We start from the raw sequence: 18153 nt of genomic DNA, 5'->3' as shown, positions 1-18153 counted from the left end.
CACAAAATCACGTAAATCCACATCACATACGACCAGTAATGTGATGTGGCCTGACGTGATGAAGCTTTACACGCAAATAACCTGAAACGGTACAACGCCAATCAAATGACGTGAAGCGACACGAGACACGACGTAAAGGACGACATGCATCACATACCTCCACATATGTTCATATGTGACGTGGACTAACGTGATGAAGCTTTACCCGCATATGTTGTGAAATGACACAACACAACACATACATCACATCAATCCACATCACATACGGCCCTGTATGGTCATATGTGATGTGGGCTGACGTGATGAAGACTTACCTGCACATGACGGACGTGACGTGAAATGATAAGACGAGACGCAAATCAAATGCGATGAAGGTTTACCCGCATATGTTGTGAAATGACAACACATAAATCACATCAATCCACACCACATATCTACACTACACTACACACACACTACGGTCATATGTGATGTGGGCTGACGTGATGAAGACTTACCTGCACATGACGGATGTGACGTGAAATCCTGAGACACGACGCAAATCAAATTACGCAACGCAAATGACGCGAAATGCTACGACACATAAATCACACAAATGCTGGCCGTGACCCAATAATAAAAAAACAGTGGTCCAGTCCTTTCTTACTTAATATTATTCACGAATGACGGGCATTGAACGCAAACGACGCAAAACGTTGGCCCGCCACCCGTTAAGTGACGCAACGCAAGCGGCGCTACGCGAACGACGCTGATGCAAATTTTACGGTTAAAACAAAAAAAAAATTACTTGATACTGTGACAGGGCAAAAAATCTATATTTTGAACTTTATCAAAAATAGCTAAAGCACAAATAGCTAAAGCACAAATAGGTTTAACTATGTGAGTTTGCTATGTGACCAAGAGCCACAATACTGTACCCTGTGACTATATTATACAACCTAGTATACGCATACTGTACCCTGTCACTATATTATACAACCTAGTATACGTATACTGTACCTATATTATACAACCTAGTATACGCATACTGTACCCTGTCACTATATTATACAGCTTAGCGTAGGCCTACATATACTGTACCCTGTCATTACATAAACAGCCTAGTATACGTATACTGTATGCTGTCAGTACTACAAATGGAACCAAATGGACCAGTGACGGGTTCCATTTGTACACGAAAACCACTAGTGAAGAACTAGTACAATAGACAGGCAAGAAGAAATAAATAAGAAATAACAGACTTTATAAAGAGTGTCATTCTGAGTAATCAAAGACACTAAAAAACTAAAAACTAATAACTTTATTAAAGCAAATAATAAAGAGAAGAGAAGAGAGGGGAAGTTAAAGTATGGAGGTCAGGTAGAAACCTTGTATGTCCAAAACTGTTACTTTTTAAATGGACACAAACAAGACATAACCCAGTCATGTATACCAGCTTGCCATCTGTTTTCTCTGATTTGTCTCGCAGAATCTGGCAACACTGCTAGTGGCTCCCCATTGGCTTAGACCTGTTGCTTATTTCTCCTCATAGAGGCGAGAGGCGTGTCTAGTACCATAGCTTGGGAGTTCAGAGTATGGGAAAGTATCCCCATTGGCTTAAAGGGCAGCCAATGATTAGAAAGTGTTGATTAGACTCTTCTTAGACCAGCGTGCTTTGCAAGCTGGTAAAAGAACCTGTGTTCCAATGGATCCAATGTAATTATCATGATCTTTGCGTTGTGAGCTTGTAGATCGGCTGTTTGTACTACTTTAGTGTGTGACACTGTAGTATGACCAAGTAAAGAAATGTATTGTGTTTAAATATGGAGATACAAGGTTTCTGCCCGACAACCAATGATAGACCGTGTCACTACTATCACTTACCTTCAACAGCAGCCACGACTCAAACAGCAAATTAAAAAAAAACACTAATAAAGGAAGCAAATGACACAACGGACATCATTTGCTTTCTCTGTTAGTTTGCACAGACCTACAGCATAGATGGCTGTAAACACAGGGTTAATGGGGCTACATGTGGACCGACGTGACCAAAGCTTTAGCCGCAAATTACGTGAAACTATAAATAAATCACATACATCACATACAGGGCACATGGTCCTATGTGATGTGGACCCACATGACGAAGCTTTATCCACAAATGACGCGACGCAAATGACGTGAAACGATACGATAGACGACGCGAATGACCACATACATGGTATGGTAGCATGTAGCATGTAGCCCCCTTAACAAGCAGCAGCTGCAATCAAAAGGTTCCTACCTTCCTGCCATCTTCACTGCACACAGCAAGCAGCAACAGCAGCTTAGAGTTCCTACCTTACGGACGTCTTCTTCTTGTCATCTTCATGTTCTGTAAAGACAAAAACAGAAGAAAAACAAAAACGTTGAGTTGAGCAGTCTACAGGGTGACATTTTGGAAGCCATGATGGTCTGTAGAGCCATAAGCTGGTCACTGACAGGGCTGTGTCACCATTATGGCATTTTACTGGATTAATTGTCACAAATAATTGCGATTAACGACTTAATTGTGGCATTGAACATAATTTAAAAAAAAATACTGGCATTTAAGCTTTGTAAACAGGGCAGATATGACAAATAACTTCAGATTAATTGAATGGCATATTACCCGACTTGATTTTAGATTTTGGAAATCTACAAGCTCACAACGTGCTGTGATCGCGGCACGCTGTGAGCTTGTAGATCGGCCATTTCCTCCATTTTATGAACATGTTTGAAAATGCATAAAAAAAAATTCAACATGGAAACGAATTGCGATTACCTCAAACCAAATTGCGATGTTGTAACCAGAACAGTGGGCACCAGGGAAAAGTGGGCACTTCAATGTGTAATTGGCCATTTGTATTTCTCAAATTAAAGGGATATTTCACTTTCAAATAAACTTTTGGTCATTTTATCATCTACTCGTGCTTTAGTGATTCATTATTTAGATATTTGATATTCATTTTATCAGACACGCCCCCTTCCTATACAAACCCATTATAACTTCAAACACACGTTAGATTAATCAAAAACACCCGGTTCTGGTGACTCACCCTGCCCTCCTAATACGCGAGGGGGCCGTGTTTTTTCGATAACTTTTTTCATTTATTTTTGATATATATTTTTTTTAATTTAAAAAAAAAAAAAATGAAAAAAAGTTATCGAAAAAACACGCCCCCCTCGTGTATTAGGAGGGCAGGGTGAGTCACCAGAACCAAGGACGGGTGTTTTTGATTAATCTAACATGTTAAAATGGAGTTTGAAGTTATAATGGGTTTGTATAGGAAGGGGGCGTGTCTGATAAAATGAATATCAAATATCTAAATAATGAATCAAGCCGCTTAAAAATGGTATGGGGGCTCACAAAAGCATGAGTAGACGATATAATGACCAAAAGTTTTTTTTAAAGTGAAATATCCCTTTAATAACTTAAGTACATGACTTGAAGATGTACGAACATTTGACAATTGAGGCCTAATATTACAAAACCTCTCCTACAGCCACTGTGGGCATAAAACAGTAAGTAGAAGGTACATTTAGATCTGATAATGATGTACCGTACATGTTCACATCATGTATACTTTACATCACTTAAAGGGATAGTTCACCCAAAAACATACTTTTCTATCCATTAGTCACCCCATGGAGACTTGAATTATGGACCGGTAGGCAGCGGTTCCGGTAGGAGACACAAAGAGACTCTTTGTGTCTCCTACCGGAACCGCTGCCGTCAAATTATGTCAAATTATTGGTTTAGGAATGAGACAAAAACTAAAACATATCCGTGAATTCACGTCTCCATGGGGTGACTAATACATAGGACAAATAAGTCATTTTGGGGGTGAACTATCCCTTTAACACCATTTTACTAATTCTTCATTTGTTTTACATTTTGGGAGAAAAATAACCAATTTAACAAAGAGGTGCGTCTGTTCCTGTATCAAACACCATGTTCAAGTAAAGTCTACAACGCTTATCATTTCATCAGGTTTCAGAAACAACTAAAGACAGCGGCTCTCAAAAGTTTTCATATCAAGGACCCCAAATGAATATTCATTTGGCCAAGGATTGGGCCTCTTCCTTACTTCCTTCACATGTGTTACCAATGATACTAATGAAGGCTCTGTTCCATTTAGTGTAGCACAGTGGTTCTCAAAGGACACCCATAACTCAGAGTACAAATGGAACCAAATGGACCCATAATTTGTTTCCATTTGTACACTTAAGAGTTAAACACCCGCAAGGGGTGTTTGCAACAGAGCCTTCATTAGAACCACTGTGTTACACTAAATGGAACAGAGCCTTCATTAGAACCACTGTGCTACACTAAATGGAACAGAGCCTTCATTAGAACCACTGTGTTACACTAAATGGAACAGAGCCTTCATTAGAACCACTGTGCTACACTAAATGGAACAGAGCCTTCATTAGAACCACTGTGCTACACTAAATGGAACAGAGCCTTCATTAGAACCACTGTGCTACACTAAATGGAACAGAGCCTTCATTAGAACCACTGTGTTACACTAAATGGAACAGAGCCTTCATTAGAACCACTGTACTACACTAAATGGAACAGAGCCTTCATTAGAACCACTGTGTTACACTAAATGGAACAGAGCCTTCATTAGAACCACTGTGTTACACTAAATGGAACAGAGCCTTCATTAGAACCACTGTGTTACACTAAATGGAGCAGAGCCTTCATTAGAACCACTGTGTTACACTAAATGGAACAGAGCCTTCATTAGAACCACTGTGTTACACTAAATGGAGCAGAGCCTTCATTAGAACCACTGTGTTACACTAAATGGAACAGAGCCTTCATTAGCATCATTGGTAACACCTGTGAAGGGAAGTGAGGAAGAGGCCCAATTTATTTCCAATATGGCCGCCGATTCCAAAACTCAGTTTGTGCCTCCCTCCTACAATGGTGGTGTTACAGTGAAATTGGTGACCTTCAGAACACATGTGACCATCTCGTAGACTTCACACAAACATCAATGTGACAGAGCAACTCTGTTCATAAACTACCAGCAGTGATTTACTTTGGGTGTGATGACATGATGTGAAGTCCGCAAGATGGACACATCTTTTGTCAGGTCACCAATTTCTCCAGAACACTGGAGTAGGCAGAATGTTGAGGGTTGGAATTTGAAACAAACTCTAGGGTTTACTAGACCTGTCACAATGACATGCATAATGCTCACAATGTTTTGCACAATCCTCATCGTTACCATGTTTAAAATGTTCATATATTTAACTTTTTATTGTGGGAATAGCAGATCTACCAGCTCCAAAATGTGTCACGTTGGGCTTGTAGATCGTTTATTTCCACTCCGCTAATTCCACTATTAATGTGTTTTTTGAAAGTATAAGAGTAATTCAATTACGTATATTATTATTTGTCATATCTGCCTTGTGCAACTTGTGTTTACGAAGCCCTAAAAGCGTGAAAAAATAATAATTGCATTCACATGTTCTAATGTTCAACGCCAAACACAATTAAATCATTAACCCTTTAAGACCGGGAACGCATCTGTGTCATTTTTAGATTTCTTTAGGCTATTAAAAAATTGCAGATCTACAAGCTCATAGCGCGGCACCGAGTGCCACGCTATGAGCTTGTAGATCTGCTATTTTTTCTTAAGAAATCGTGAAAATATATTATATAAATATAATATACTTTGAATATATATATTTTTTAAAGCAAACATTTGTAACTCAAATCTTTGCTTCTGGGGCCCCCCATCTCAAAATATTTTGTTCCAGAAGCAAAGATTTTAGTTAAGAATATTAGTTAAAAAATAAATAAATTCAATGATTTGCACAAAGATTTTCCCCCAAAAATAGCAGATCTACAAGCTCATAGCGTGGCACTATGAGCTTGTATATCTGCCATTTTTGAATAGCCAAAGAAATCTTAAAATGACACAGATGCGTTCCCGGTCTTAATGGTGACACAGCCCTATAGTTTATACTGTTCAGGTGTGATCCAGGTACGTACCGTGTGGGGTCTCCCGCCGTGTGGTTGAAGATAGCTGGTATTAATAGAGCCGCGTAGGTTGTATGGCACCACGTCCCGAGCACCGTACGCCTTGTATCTCGGACGGAGAGCGTTCGTTGGCACCGTTATACGTTTCAGCTCTCAGGGCTCGTTGCTGCGTCGACTCCATCGAGGTTCCATCTTCAAGCCCCTTGTCCTGAGTTACAGACACTCTATTACCAGCTATCTCCTGATGACTCCATCCATCCATCCAGGACCTTCACTGTAGAACTCATACAGCGAGTCAAACGCTGAGTCATAGCTAGAGGCCATGACTCAGCGTTTTTAACTCACTGTATGAAGTAGATTTAGTCCACTCTGCTGAAGGTCACCACATGATTAACCTGCAAGACACAGATATACACCAACATTACATTTAATATATTGTATAATAATAACAATAATAGAAAATGTAGTTTTTAAGTAGGCTATAGTATAGGGGTGATGCAACATTGATGATGCAGAGGACCACTATATTTCCACACTCACTCCAGAGGAACACATTACATATTGTTGTTGTCGGGCAGAAACCTCTTATCTCCTTATTTTTACTTTTTTCGTAAATTAAATTTGTCATTCTAGTATGTCACAAAAGTAGCAAAAATAGCAGATCTACAAGCTCAAAACACGACACGTTTTGAGCGTAGTTATTTTTTGGTATTTTTTAATTGGAATCCTAAAAAGTATTTTTTTTAATTTAATTTCAAATACATTTAGTTATACTTAAGTTAACTTTATGAACTTATATACAAATACATTGGACATAAAGTCATTAAGCTACTAATATAGACTGAAGTAATTAAAGCGGGTCATGATTGCATGTTTGGAATTGGAACAGCTGAAATGAATAATATATCACTATTAACCTGATATAATGAATAATATATCACTATTAACCTGATATAATGAATAATATATCACTATTAACCTGATATAATGAATAATATATCACTATTAACCTGATATAATGAATAATATATCACTATTAACCTGATATAATGAATAATATATCACTATTAACCTGATATAATGAATAATATATCAACATTAACCTGATATAACGAATAATATATCACTATTAACCTGATATAACGAATAATATATCACTATTAACCTGATATAATGAATATTATATCACTATTAACCTGATATAATGAATATTATATCACTATTAACCTGATATAATGAATAATATATCACTATTAACCTGATATAATGAATAATATATCACTATTAACCTGATATAATGAATATTATATCACTATTAACCTGATATAATGAATATTATATCACTATTAACCTGATATAATGAATAATATATCACTATTAACCTGATATAATGAATATTATATCACTATTAACCTGATATAATGAATATTATATCACTATTAACCTGATATAATGAATAATATATCACTATTAACCTGATATAATGAATAATATATCACTATTAACCTGATATAATGAATAATATATCACTATTAACCTGATATAATGAATAATATATCACTATTAACCTGATATAATGAATAATATATCACTATTAACCTGATATAATGAATAATATATCACTATTAACCTGATATAATGAATAATATCACTATTAACCTGTGGGCCGCATTAAGTGAAGGTGAGGGCCGCGTGTGGCCCCCGGGCCGCCAGTTGCCCATGTATGCTATTAGTGTTAAGTACGTTTGTTGTTGTCGGGCAGAAACCTCTCGTCCTACTTGATCAAACTACAGCGTCACATAAAAGCATCAACAGTAGCAGATCTACAAGCTTGAAACGTGGCACAAAGCAACAGGTTTTGAGCTTGTAGATCTGCTACTTTTGCCATTTTTGAATCCTGAAAAGTAAGAGTTTTGGACATTCTGAGGTTTCCTCCTGATAAGAGATGATATTATAGTTTCATCTTAGCATTAGATCAAGACTCAGATATTTAGATTAGATTAATTATTCTCCTGCCTGAGTGTTATTTTTAGCACAGTTTAATCTCCATCCTTAGGCTTTTACATTTGTTTTGTTCTAGATATTTTATGAAAAGTATGAAATGTGTAAAGTGCTGTACAAATAAAATATTATTATGATCTCCTCTATGACATTCTTGAACACTCTCCAATAATAGTGTTTGTCGTTAGTTCCATGTTAAAGTCTCAAACATCTTGATAAATGTATATTACTCTAAATATAAAGTGTTTATATCAAAGCCACAGATGTTATCCCACCATACGGACCCTTTATAATCAGTAATATTCCGCATTATTCAATGAATAAATGGTTCAATCTGGTCTGTCTGAACATCACTGTATATATATCATTCAATGGGTGTAAGTGGCGCTGTTGCAGCAGGTGAACGCCGGTATTACACCCTATGTAATCCAGGAAATACAATGACGTTCATCCACAGACGGGATTAAAACACGTATTTATTAAACTATAACTGAACACTAACACCCCGTATGTGCGGTTATCACTTTATATTTACAATGTATACATAAATGTAGACACACGAGCCTTAAACACAGAACTACAAACTACTTGAGAAAGTGGCGCTGTTGCAGCAGGTGAACGCAGGTACTACACCCCATGTAAATGAGGAAATAGAACGGCGTTCAGACACACACGGGATTAAAACACATCTTTATTAAACTCTACGTAATATTACGGAACACAACAGACCCGTATGGACGGGTAACATCAGTGTCGTTGGGTTTAAACACTTTATGTGTTGGATTGGGTTCATTTATGGGGATTTATGAGCCGTTTAAAACTACCAACAAACATCAGACTCGATCACCATTAATAAAATCCCTGACCGTCTTGATCCAAGGCTTAAATAGATTATAAAACGCACATTAATGTATATATGTCGGGATTAGATCTACAAACCCACTCACAGTGAGTGTGGTTTAAGGTTTAATCTTTAGGTGACAATTTAGTTGTGATCATTTGGAACAAATGTTTGTTAGATGATAGCCTTGGATCAAGACTATAATAGATGAATATAATCGATTTATACATTTGCATATTATATCTATGAAGTAAAAGTCAGACTCGATAAAAATGAATAGTTTGATGCATTTTCTCCCTCGGTTATAAAACACAATATTTCACATATTTATCCATTTTGGTGTCATAATAATTCAGTCCTAGAACACCTCGAATGCTTAAATAATAATTGTGTTAAATATTGGTGAATAAAAACGTGTCATGTTGATATAAATCAAACAGTTTAATAAATACCTTCTACAGAGCGGCGTGGCGCGTGACAAACCAAACTATTCAAACCAAACGAGAGTGGTGCGCCTAGGTCCCTTTTAAACCGGTATTCACATCCGGTCTAAAGCCCCGCCTACTGGATCCGGTGTGTTGAAAACGTTCACCTAACACGGACGCACCATTTCCGTTTCCGTTTTTGGACCGGATGTTCAACCTGCAGAGTGAATGGATCACCAGACTGCTGTCAGTCATCAATACTAAACCATCTACACCTGTGTGGAGTCACAAAGCTCCACATTTTATACTTTGGCTTTAAAAAAATATCAGATCTACAAGCTCACAGCGCGTCACTTTGTGTCGTGCTGTGAGCTTGTAGATCTGATATTTTTTAAACGTTTTGAAAAATCTCGAAAATGTTTGGAAAAGTTTGAATAATGTGGAATTTCTTGACATAAATCTTTTCTTCTGGGGGTCCCTGGCACAACATATTTTCAGATGGGGGTCCGTGGCCAAATGCATACATTAATTTGAGGGTCCTTGACATGAAAAAGTTTGAGAACAACTGATTTATAGATCCATAATGATCTCCAGACACATGTAGTGTCTGCTGATGGCCACTAGATGGCGTCCAAACAGCAGTTTTCCAGTCTGTCCATGACAAGTCACTGTTTTTTTGTTACTAAGTGAGTAACTAAGAACATTTACTCAAGTACTGTACTTAAGTACAATTCTGAGGTATTTTTTACTTTACTGGAGTATTTCCAACAATTTCAGACTTGAAGGAAATCTGTAGGAGGAGAAAAAAGTGTGTGTAAAAGGCTTTTGAAAATAGCAGATCTACAAGCTCACAAGGCATCGCCATGTGACGCGTTGTGAGCTTGTAGATCTGCTATTTTCAAATAGCCAAAGTTTATATAGGGCTGAAGTGGTTAATGTATGTTTTGGAATGATAATCTAAATCTACAAAGTAACTGAAGTTTTCAAATAATTGTAGTAAAAGTTCAATATTTGTATCTGAGATGTAGTGGAGTAGAAGTAAAGGTATAGAGAAATGGAAAGGCTCAAGTAAAGTAAAGAATCCTCAAAATTGTACTTATAAGTACTTGAGTACATGTACTTAGTTACTGTCCACCTCTGCCTAATAGGGTGACCATAATGGTGTACTAAAGGAATATCACTTGGCCCTGTCTGTATCAAGACCTTTTTTCAATGCTTTTCACTGTTGTACAGACAGACAGCAGTTGAAAAGGTTATGATTAAGGTCATTAGACTTGACACAGATTGGTGTATAGCTGTGGAGTGTAGAGTAAACAACAAAGTGGTCACTATACTTAATGTTTATACACCTTATGAAAGTCAACAGAATGAGGATGAATACCTGAACAGATTAGCTTTTATTAATTATTTTATTTTAGACAATCAAACTACCTGTGTCTATGTCGTGGGTGACATGAATGCCGACCTCTCTGATAAGCACTCAATGTTTGCTAATCATATGGTTAATTTCTGTGAGGATAATAACCTCATAATATCCAGTCAGGTGTTGTTGCCTGCAGAAAGTTACACTTATATAAGTGAAGCATGGCACACAACTTCTTGGCTCGACCACTGTATCAGTACTGCTGATGCACATGCTATTGTAGAATCTATGGAGATTGTCTATGAGGTATCCATGTCCGACCATGTCCCTGTAGTGGTAGTGCTTGATGTGGACAGACTTCCTGAAATGACCAAAGAGGTTAATAGTGCCTTTAAAACAAAACTAGATTGGTCCAAACTCTCAAAAAATGATGTACTGACTTATTTTGGGAGAACTAATGATCTGTTCAGTGATGTATTGTTGCCTTATGATGCAATTTTATGTGCCGATGTAAACTGTAAAGTAAATAATCATAGCAAGGACCTCTGTGCTCTCTATGACTGTATAGTGGGGGCTATGTATGAGGCCAGCAGACCTCTTTTTCTGCAAAAGAATAGTACCAAAAAAGTAAAGCCGGGGTGGAACAAGTATGTGGCAGCCCATCACGCAGAAGCTAAGCAGGCCCATAAGGCGTGGGTCCTGGCTGGTCGCCCCAGACAGGGACCAGTCCTGGACCATAAAAAGAATACCAATACTCTTTTTAAATCAGCTGTGCACCATATCAGTAGGCACGAGGCTAAAATGAGAGCAGATTCTATGGCTGACAAGCTACTTGGCTATAATGTAAATGGGTTCTGGAAGGAGGTGAGAGCTCTAAACAGAAATAATGCTATCTTACCTTGCAACATGGAGGGTGTCTCTGGGGAGAATAATATAGCAGAGCTCTGGAGGGAACACTACTCCCAGGCATTTAATTGTGTCAAAAGTGACCCATATGAATTGGACAACATTAATAGTAGTTCTGCCATTGGTTTCTCAGCTAATGAGGTTCGCAAAGCTATAGAACAGTTAAAAGATAATAAAGCTAGTGGCTCTGATAATATAACTGCTGAGCACCTTAAACGTGCCAGTCCTTAGGTTGCGGTCCTTCTGGCTATCTGCCTTACTGGACTTATGACACACGGGTACTGCCAAATTCCATGTTGTCTGTCACCCTGGTGCCCGTGATTAAAGACAAAGCTGGCAAGGTGGGGAGCTTGGACAATTACAGACCTATAGCTCTCGCTAGTGTAATGTCCAAGGTCCTGGAAAGAGTCCTATTAGATCGACTTTGTTCTTTTTTTTATACTACAGACAATCAGTATGGGTTTAAGGCAAAGCATGGTACTGATCTATGTATATGTCACAGGGAAAATGGCATTCCAGGGAAATTGACAGGGGAGCGCTTGTTTTATAGGCACGGGGCGGTGCTGCGAGGCGGGGCTTTGATGCGAGGACGACGACCACAACAACAACATACTAACCAGGAAGCTACGCTAGGGGAACGCTGAAAATAAAATGGATAATATGAGAGAAATACTCAAGTAAAGTACGAATACCTCAAAATTGTACTTGAGTAAATCTACTTTGTTACTTTGCACCACTAGTACAAGCCTCAGTGGCGCACTTCGATAATCATTGGACTCCCCACCCACTACCACTGGGAGCCGGGGTTTGACTCCAGCTTGGGACATTACTTTTTCAAACAACCGCGGACTACTTTTTTTTCGCTGATAAAGTATAGTTTTGGACCATGACGGAAGGCGCTCCGACTTAGCAGACCTTGAGGCCGAGGAGTCGCGCCCGAGCGCCTCCAGGCGCGAGTGCCCGCGACGACCGGCCGATGGTCTGCTAGTCGACTTAAGCGCCGTCCGAGTTATGTACCGATAGGCACAGAATCGTAAATGATGTTGTGTGGGGACTGCGTTTGCCCCAAGTGCCACTCACTGCACTAACATAGCCCGCCAGGCCCGCCCCCTGGAGTGTGTGTGTGTGTGTGTGTGTGTGTGTGTGTGTGTACACGCGCGCGTGTGCGCATGCTGGTTTGTGCATGCGTGCGTGTGTGGTGTGGGGCTCATGTCTGGCTTGCATTGCCCTCTAGCGTTGATTCTACAGAATTGCATGAGGGGCATGAAAACAAGCGTACCCCTTTCAATTTCCCTGGAATGCCATTTTCCCTGTAACATATATATGCACTGAAAGAAGTCATTGAAAAATATAGAAGCCAGAATTCCTCTGTCTTAGTTGGTCTGGTTGATGCGTCACGTGCTTTTGACCGGGTCAACCATCAGAAACTGTTTGTATAGCTCAAAGAAAGGGGAGTGCCTGATAGCATTACACGCATCTTGGCATACTGGTATGCTAACCAGAGCATGCAGGTCAGATGGGGTAGTGGGGTATCGTATCGGCTCCCTTTTCTGTCAGTAGGGGTCCGGCAAGGGGGGTTACTCTCTCCAGCCCTGTTCAATTTATATATGAACGATCTCTCTGTCCAGTTAAATCACTGTAATACAGGTTGCAAGATTGGGGACACCCTAATTAACCACCTTATGTATGCGGATGACCTGGTTATACTTTCTCCCGCAGTGCTGGGTTTCAACAGCTGCTTAACATTTGTACAGAGTATGGTGTAACGTTTGATGTCAAATACAATGCAAAAAAGAGTGTGGTCATGGCATGCAGGACAAGGGAAGACAAAAACCTTTCCTTTCCATCCTTCTACCTTGCTGGGCAAGTGCTACCTGTGTGTAGCAAAGCTAAGTACTTGGGACATGTCATAACAGACCAGTTGACGGATGATGATGATCTGTATAGGCAGCGTCGAACACTTTATGCTCAAGCTAATATGCTGGGGAGGAAATTTAATTTCTGTTCTGTTGAGGTAAAGGCTAACCTCTTTAGAGTTTACTGTACTCCCTTGTATACAGCCCCTCTATGGGTTAAGTTTAAGCAGGCTAGCTTGTATAAACTTCAGGTTGCCTCTAATGACTGCTTGCGTCTACTGATGAGAAAACCTAGGTGGAGCAGTGCTAGTGAGCTGTTCTGCAACCTGGGTATTAGTACTTTTCAAGCTCTGCGGAGAAATTTAATGTATAAATTTATGTGTCGTTTGAATGAGTCTCAGAACTCTATTATTGGATTATTGGTTAATCCCTGCCACAGTGTTACTCGATATCAGTCTCCTTTCTGGGAACACTGGTACGATTGCCTTATTTATAGCTGATGTTTTACGACTTTGTACTTTCTTTTATTTTTGTACTTTTATATGTTTTTATGTGTCTTGTTCTTATTGGACCATGTGTCTGCTAAATAAAGTTGATTGATTGATTGATTGATTAGCCAGTTCACCCTGGCTAAGTTTATCCATGACTAGATTTCACGAAAGAGAATTGAAGCAATCCTACCTTAGTTACCATGGCAATTTAGCTGTGAAGTTAGCCTGGTCAGGAGCAGGCTAACAGCCAAGCTTACTTAATCCAGTGCCTTGTTCTCAAGTTTTTCCACAGTTAATTTAACACATGTGTTTGTATATGGACTCATTTTAATGACCCTGCATTCAAATAAAATGAAATCAATACAATAAGATATAATCAATTTAATGATATTACTGAAATAGTGTGTGACCATGAATCATAATTGTTTCACAATGACTCATGTGATGTCATTGTCACTCTGTTAACACTATAGTTCATATTGTTTCATATATAGATGTTTGATAATATATTACAGATTTTTTTTATATTATAAAAAATGTCTGACATACATATAGACCTTTGTTCAGTTTTTATATATATATATATATATATATATATATATATATATATATATATATATATATATATACATACATATACACACACACATTATTAGTTACGGGTTTAAAGGAGCCTCTTCACTGACTGTAAGTCATAAAGGAGCATATTTTAAATTATCAATTTCTAGTCAATGGAGAAATTAGTTTTGATTTCTTGTCCACCTTTGGAGTTACATCATGGTGGCAAGGTAACTACACAACCCAAACCTCTACCAAAGTGGTCTTGCAAATGTGGGGTTATTGCGCGTCCTGTCGCGCCAAAAATATTGGCTCATTCATGGGTGAATAATTGATGGGAAAAGTATTCCTTTAAAACTAGGTTGTAAGACAAGGCATACATAAAGGTTTAAAGACTGAATGTATGAAACGGAGCGGTTGTTGTCTTAAACAAATCTTTCTTTAATAAGTGTAAATATGCCAACAACAACAACATGCACACATTAACATGCTCAAAACAATGACATTGGTTCTTTAAAGTGTGTTTGGTTAAATGTCACAAAATAAATAAAACATACCACCGCAATAAATCTGACATTCTGAGAACTTGCTGTTAAATATGCAGAAATATCATAGCCTAGGATATCATATTATATTATATTACTATTATGAAATAATGGACCGTCATAAAAAAATGACTCAAATTCAACCTGCCTATGAACAGGTTGGGGATCCTCAGAGGTACAAATGGAACCAGTGTCTCAAAAAGCCCCAATCCGTCACTTTTTATGTCCTTACAGAAATCCCGCGCCTGGCCAGGGGGAAAAGAGACTGTGCTTATATGCTCCGGGCAGGCAGGCAGGGGTCTGAACGTCTGCAAAACTCACCGATTGCAGCTTTAAAACCTGCCAACTGTACCTTTACCTCAGCTACATTGTGTTAACCCCTTGAACCCCAGATCGGATTAGTTTTTCTCCTTTTTAACCCATTAAGACCTGGAACGAATCTGTGTCACTTAAGATTTCTTAGGCTTTTCAAAAATAGCAGATCTGCAAGCTCATAGCGCGGTGCCGCGCTATGAGCTTGCAGATCTGCTATTTTTGAAAAATCTTGAAAAAATATGTTTTTGATTTTTTTTCCAAAAAACTGTTAGGATTTAGAAAACATTTTTAAGAATGGCCTCAGGTCTTAAAGGGTTAAGTATGTCTTGACATATTGGGAGTATTTAAATATTGAACATGGAGGCCAGGTTGAAAAGTGTTTCATTTAAAAACCTGTAACAAATAGTGTTTTAAACCAAAATATATTAAAACAAAAACACACCATTTGATTGGTTGGAGGAGCCGTCTATCATTGTTGAAATCTATCAGGAAGCCAACAGTAACTGTGGTCCGTGAACCCAGCACAACTAGTGGACCAATCAAAATGCTTTAACCATCTCCCTCTGTACCAATGATACTTGGACTGGAACTAGTGGACCAATAAAAATGGTTTAACCATCTGCCTCTGTACCAATGATACTTGGACTGGGACGAGTGAAACTGATTGGTCCAAATCTATATTCTATAGAATCATACAAAACTAACATGAAAAGTAAACTCATGCAAAGACAATAAACCACAATACTGTAAAAAACAAGTCATTTTCTTCAGAGTGAAGACCAGGCCAGTAGAAAACATTTCTTTTTTTATCCTTCTTGAAAAAATAAGCGCTTCCTTCAATCACTGATCTATAAAACATAAGCGCTTCCTTCAATCACTGATCTATAAAACATAAGCGCTTCCTTCAATCCCTGATCTATAGGTTTTAGCACTAGTTTGGTAAGCTAGGAGACGGCTAGGTCAGTGGTTCTCAAACTGTGTCATGTTAAGGATTGATACATATTAGTCCACGGACCCCCATTTGAAAAGGTACGCTAGGGACCCCCATAAGAGAAGATTTTGATCTCTGGGACTCCTAAACTACACTGCAGTATCATCAGCGTACATTTTACTCTCGAGATCGTACACATGGAACCAATTGGACCCGTTAAGAGTCCATTTGTACACTCTCAGAGTTACTGACACATAAGGGGTCCATTTGGTTTCCAAACTATAAATCATTTGGCTGGGGACCCCCCCGGAAGCCTCTGAAGGGCCCCTAAAGGATCCCACTTTTAGAACCACTGAGCTATAAGACAGGTGACATCTATAGGTAGGTGACAGGTAGTGCAAGCGGGCCGTCATACATTTGGACCCCGTTTTATCGTTTAAATGTTTAGTTTTTCTGATGCATTCATGCATTAAAGCTGTGAAACTATAAACTCCACTCATTATAACCGTTATATAACTATACACTCCACTACAGCATAAAGTGATATTTATTTTCTATTTTGAAAACGAGGCACTAAAAGTTCAGAATAAATCCTACCGTTTCTTTCCTCCGTCCTACACGCCAAGCAGCAGGAACTGCTTTTATCCTATAGGGTTTTCAAATAACGATTCAATTTCACCGACATGATATAAATAAGATAAAACCCACTTATGTCGTCTTACTTCTGGTTGGACATGAAGACCTAGGTCGTCTCTGCTGCACAGCAGTGTATCCCATCATAACAATAATAATAATGCACACGATATGGAATAATCGAATAATGGTTCAAAGGAGACACTTAAACAAATCAAGCAACATTCAATAAATGTTATGATTCTGGAATTTAAACTTGAATTCAGTCATTGTGTAAAATCTATGGGATAGAGGTGTTACACTGATATCTGTTCCTACAGATGGAACATGATAGAGGTGTTACACTGATATCTGTTCCTACAGATGGAACATGATAAGAGGCGTTACACTGATATCTGTTCCTACAGATATAACATGAACAGAGGTGTTATACCAATATCTCTTCCTACAGCTTCATGTATAATTGAAATTGAGTATTAATATGAAAGTTGTGTTACTCAATGTCCGGTTCAGTTGGACTACAGACATCTGAGAGTTCAAAATCTAACATGTAAACAAAATGCACGGCCGGTCATCTAACGACTCGTAACGTAAAAACTCATTACGCAGAGAACCATCTAAAGACTCATAGCGTAGAGACACTGTGAGTCGACAGAAACAACCTGCTGTGAAATGATTCTTTGGTGTGTTCAGTCGTCATGTGGGACTCAAAACAATGTCCTCAACAATGGAACGACTTACACTTAAGATGTACTGACTGACTTAACCAAGAACTGGAATCAAACTTGTGGAACTGTGCACAAATGAAACGAAGAGCAAAACTATGGTTTTAACCACGCAAGGCTGAAATGAATCCATACATTTAGATGCTTTTGACGTGTGGCCCCATTGTGGAAGCATTAAGTCTGATTTATACTCACTAGAGAACTAATGCATTTTAAGGCTTGTGTTAGCATTCCTAAGGCTTGTGTTAGCATTCTGAAAGCTTGTGTTAGCATTTCTAAGGCTTGTGATAGCGTTACTAAGGCTTGTGTTAGCATCCCTAAGGTTTGTGATAGCATTTCTAAGGCTTGTGATAGCGTTACTAAGGCTTGTGTTAGCATCCCTAAGGTTTGTGATAGCATTCCTAAGGCATGTGCTAGCGTTAATAAGGCTTGTATTAGCATTATGAAGGCTTGTGATAGCATTTCTAAGGCTTGCGATAGCATACATAAGGCTTGTGATAGCATCCCTAAGGTTTGTGATAGCATACATAAGGCTCATGTTAGCATTCTTTAGGCTTGAGACAGCATT

Source organism: Gymnoscopelus braueri (assembly GCF_963280865.1).
Source record: "Gymnoscopelus braueri genome assembly, chromosome: 6".
Taxonomy (NCBI): Eukaryota; Metazoa; Chordata; class Actinopteri; order Myctophiformes; family Myctophidae; genus Gymnoscopelus; species Gymnoscopelus braueri.
The sequence above is the reverse complement of the archived record's forward strand: the minus strand, read 5'-3'. Positions refer to the sequence as shown.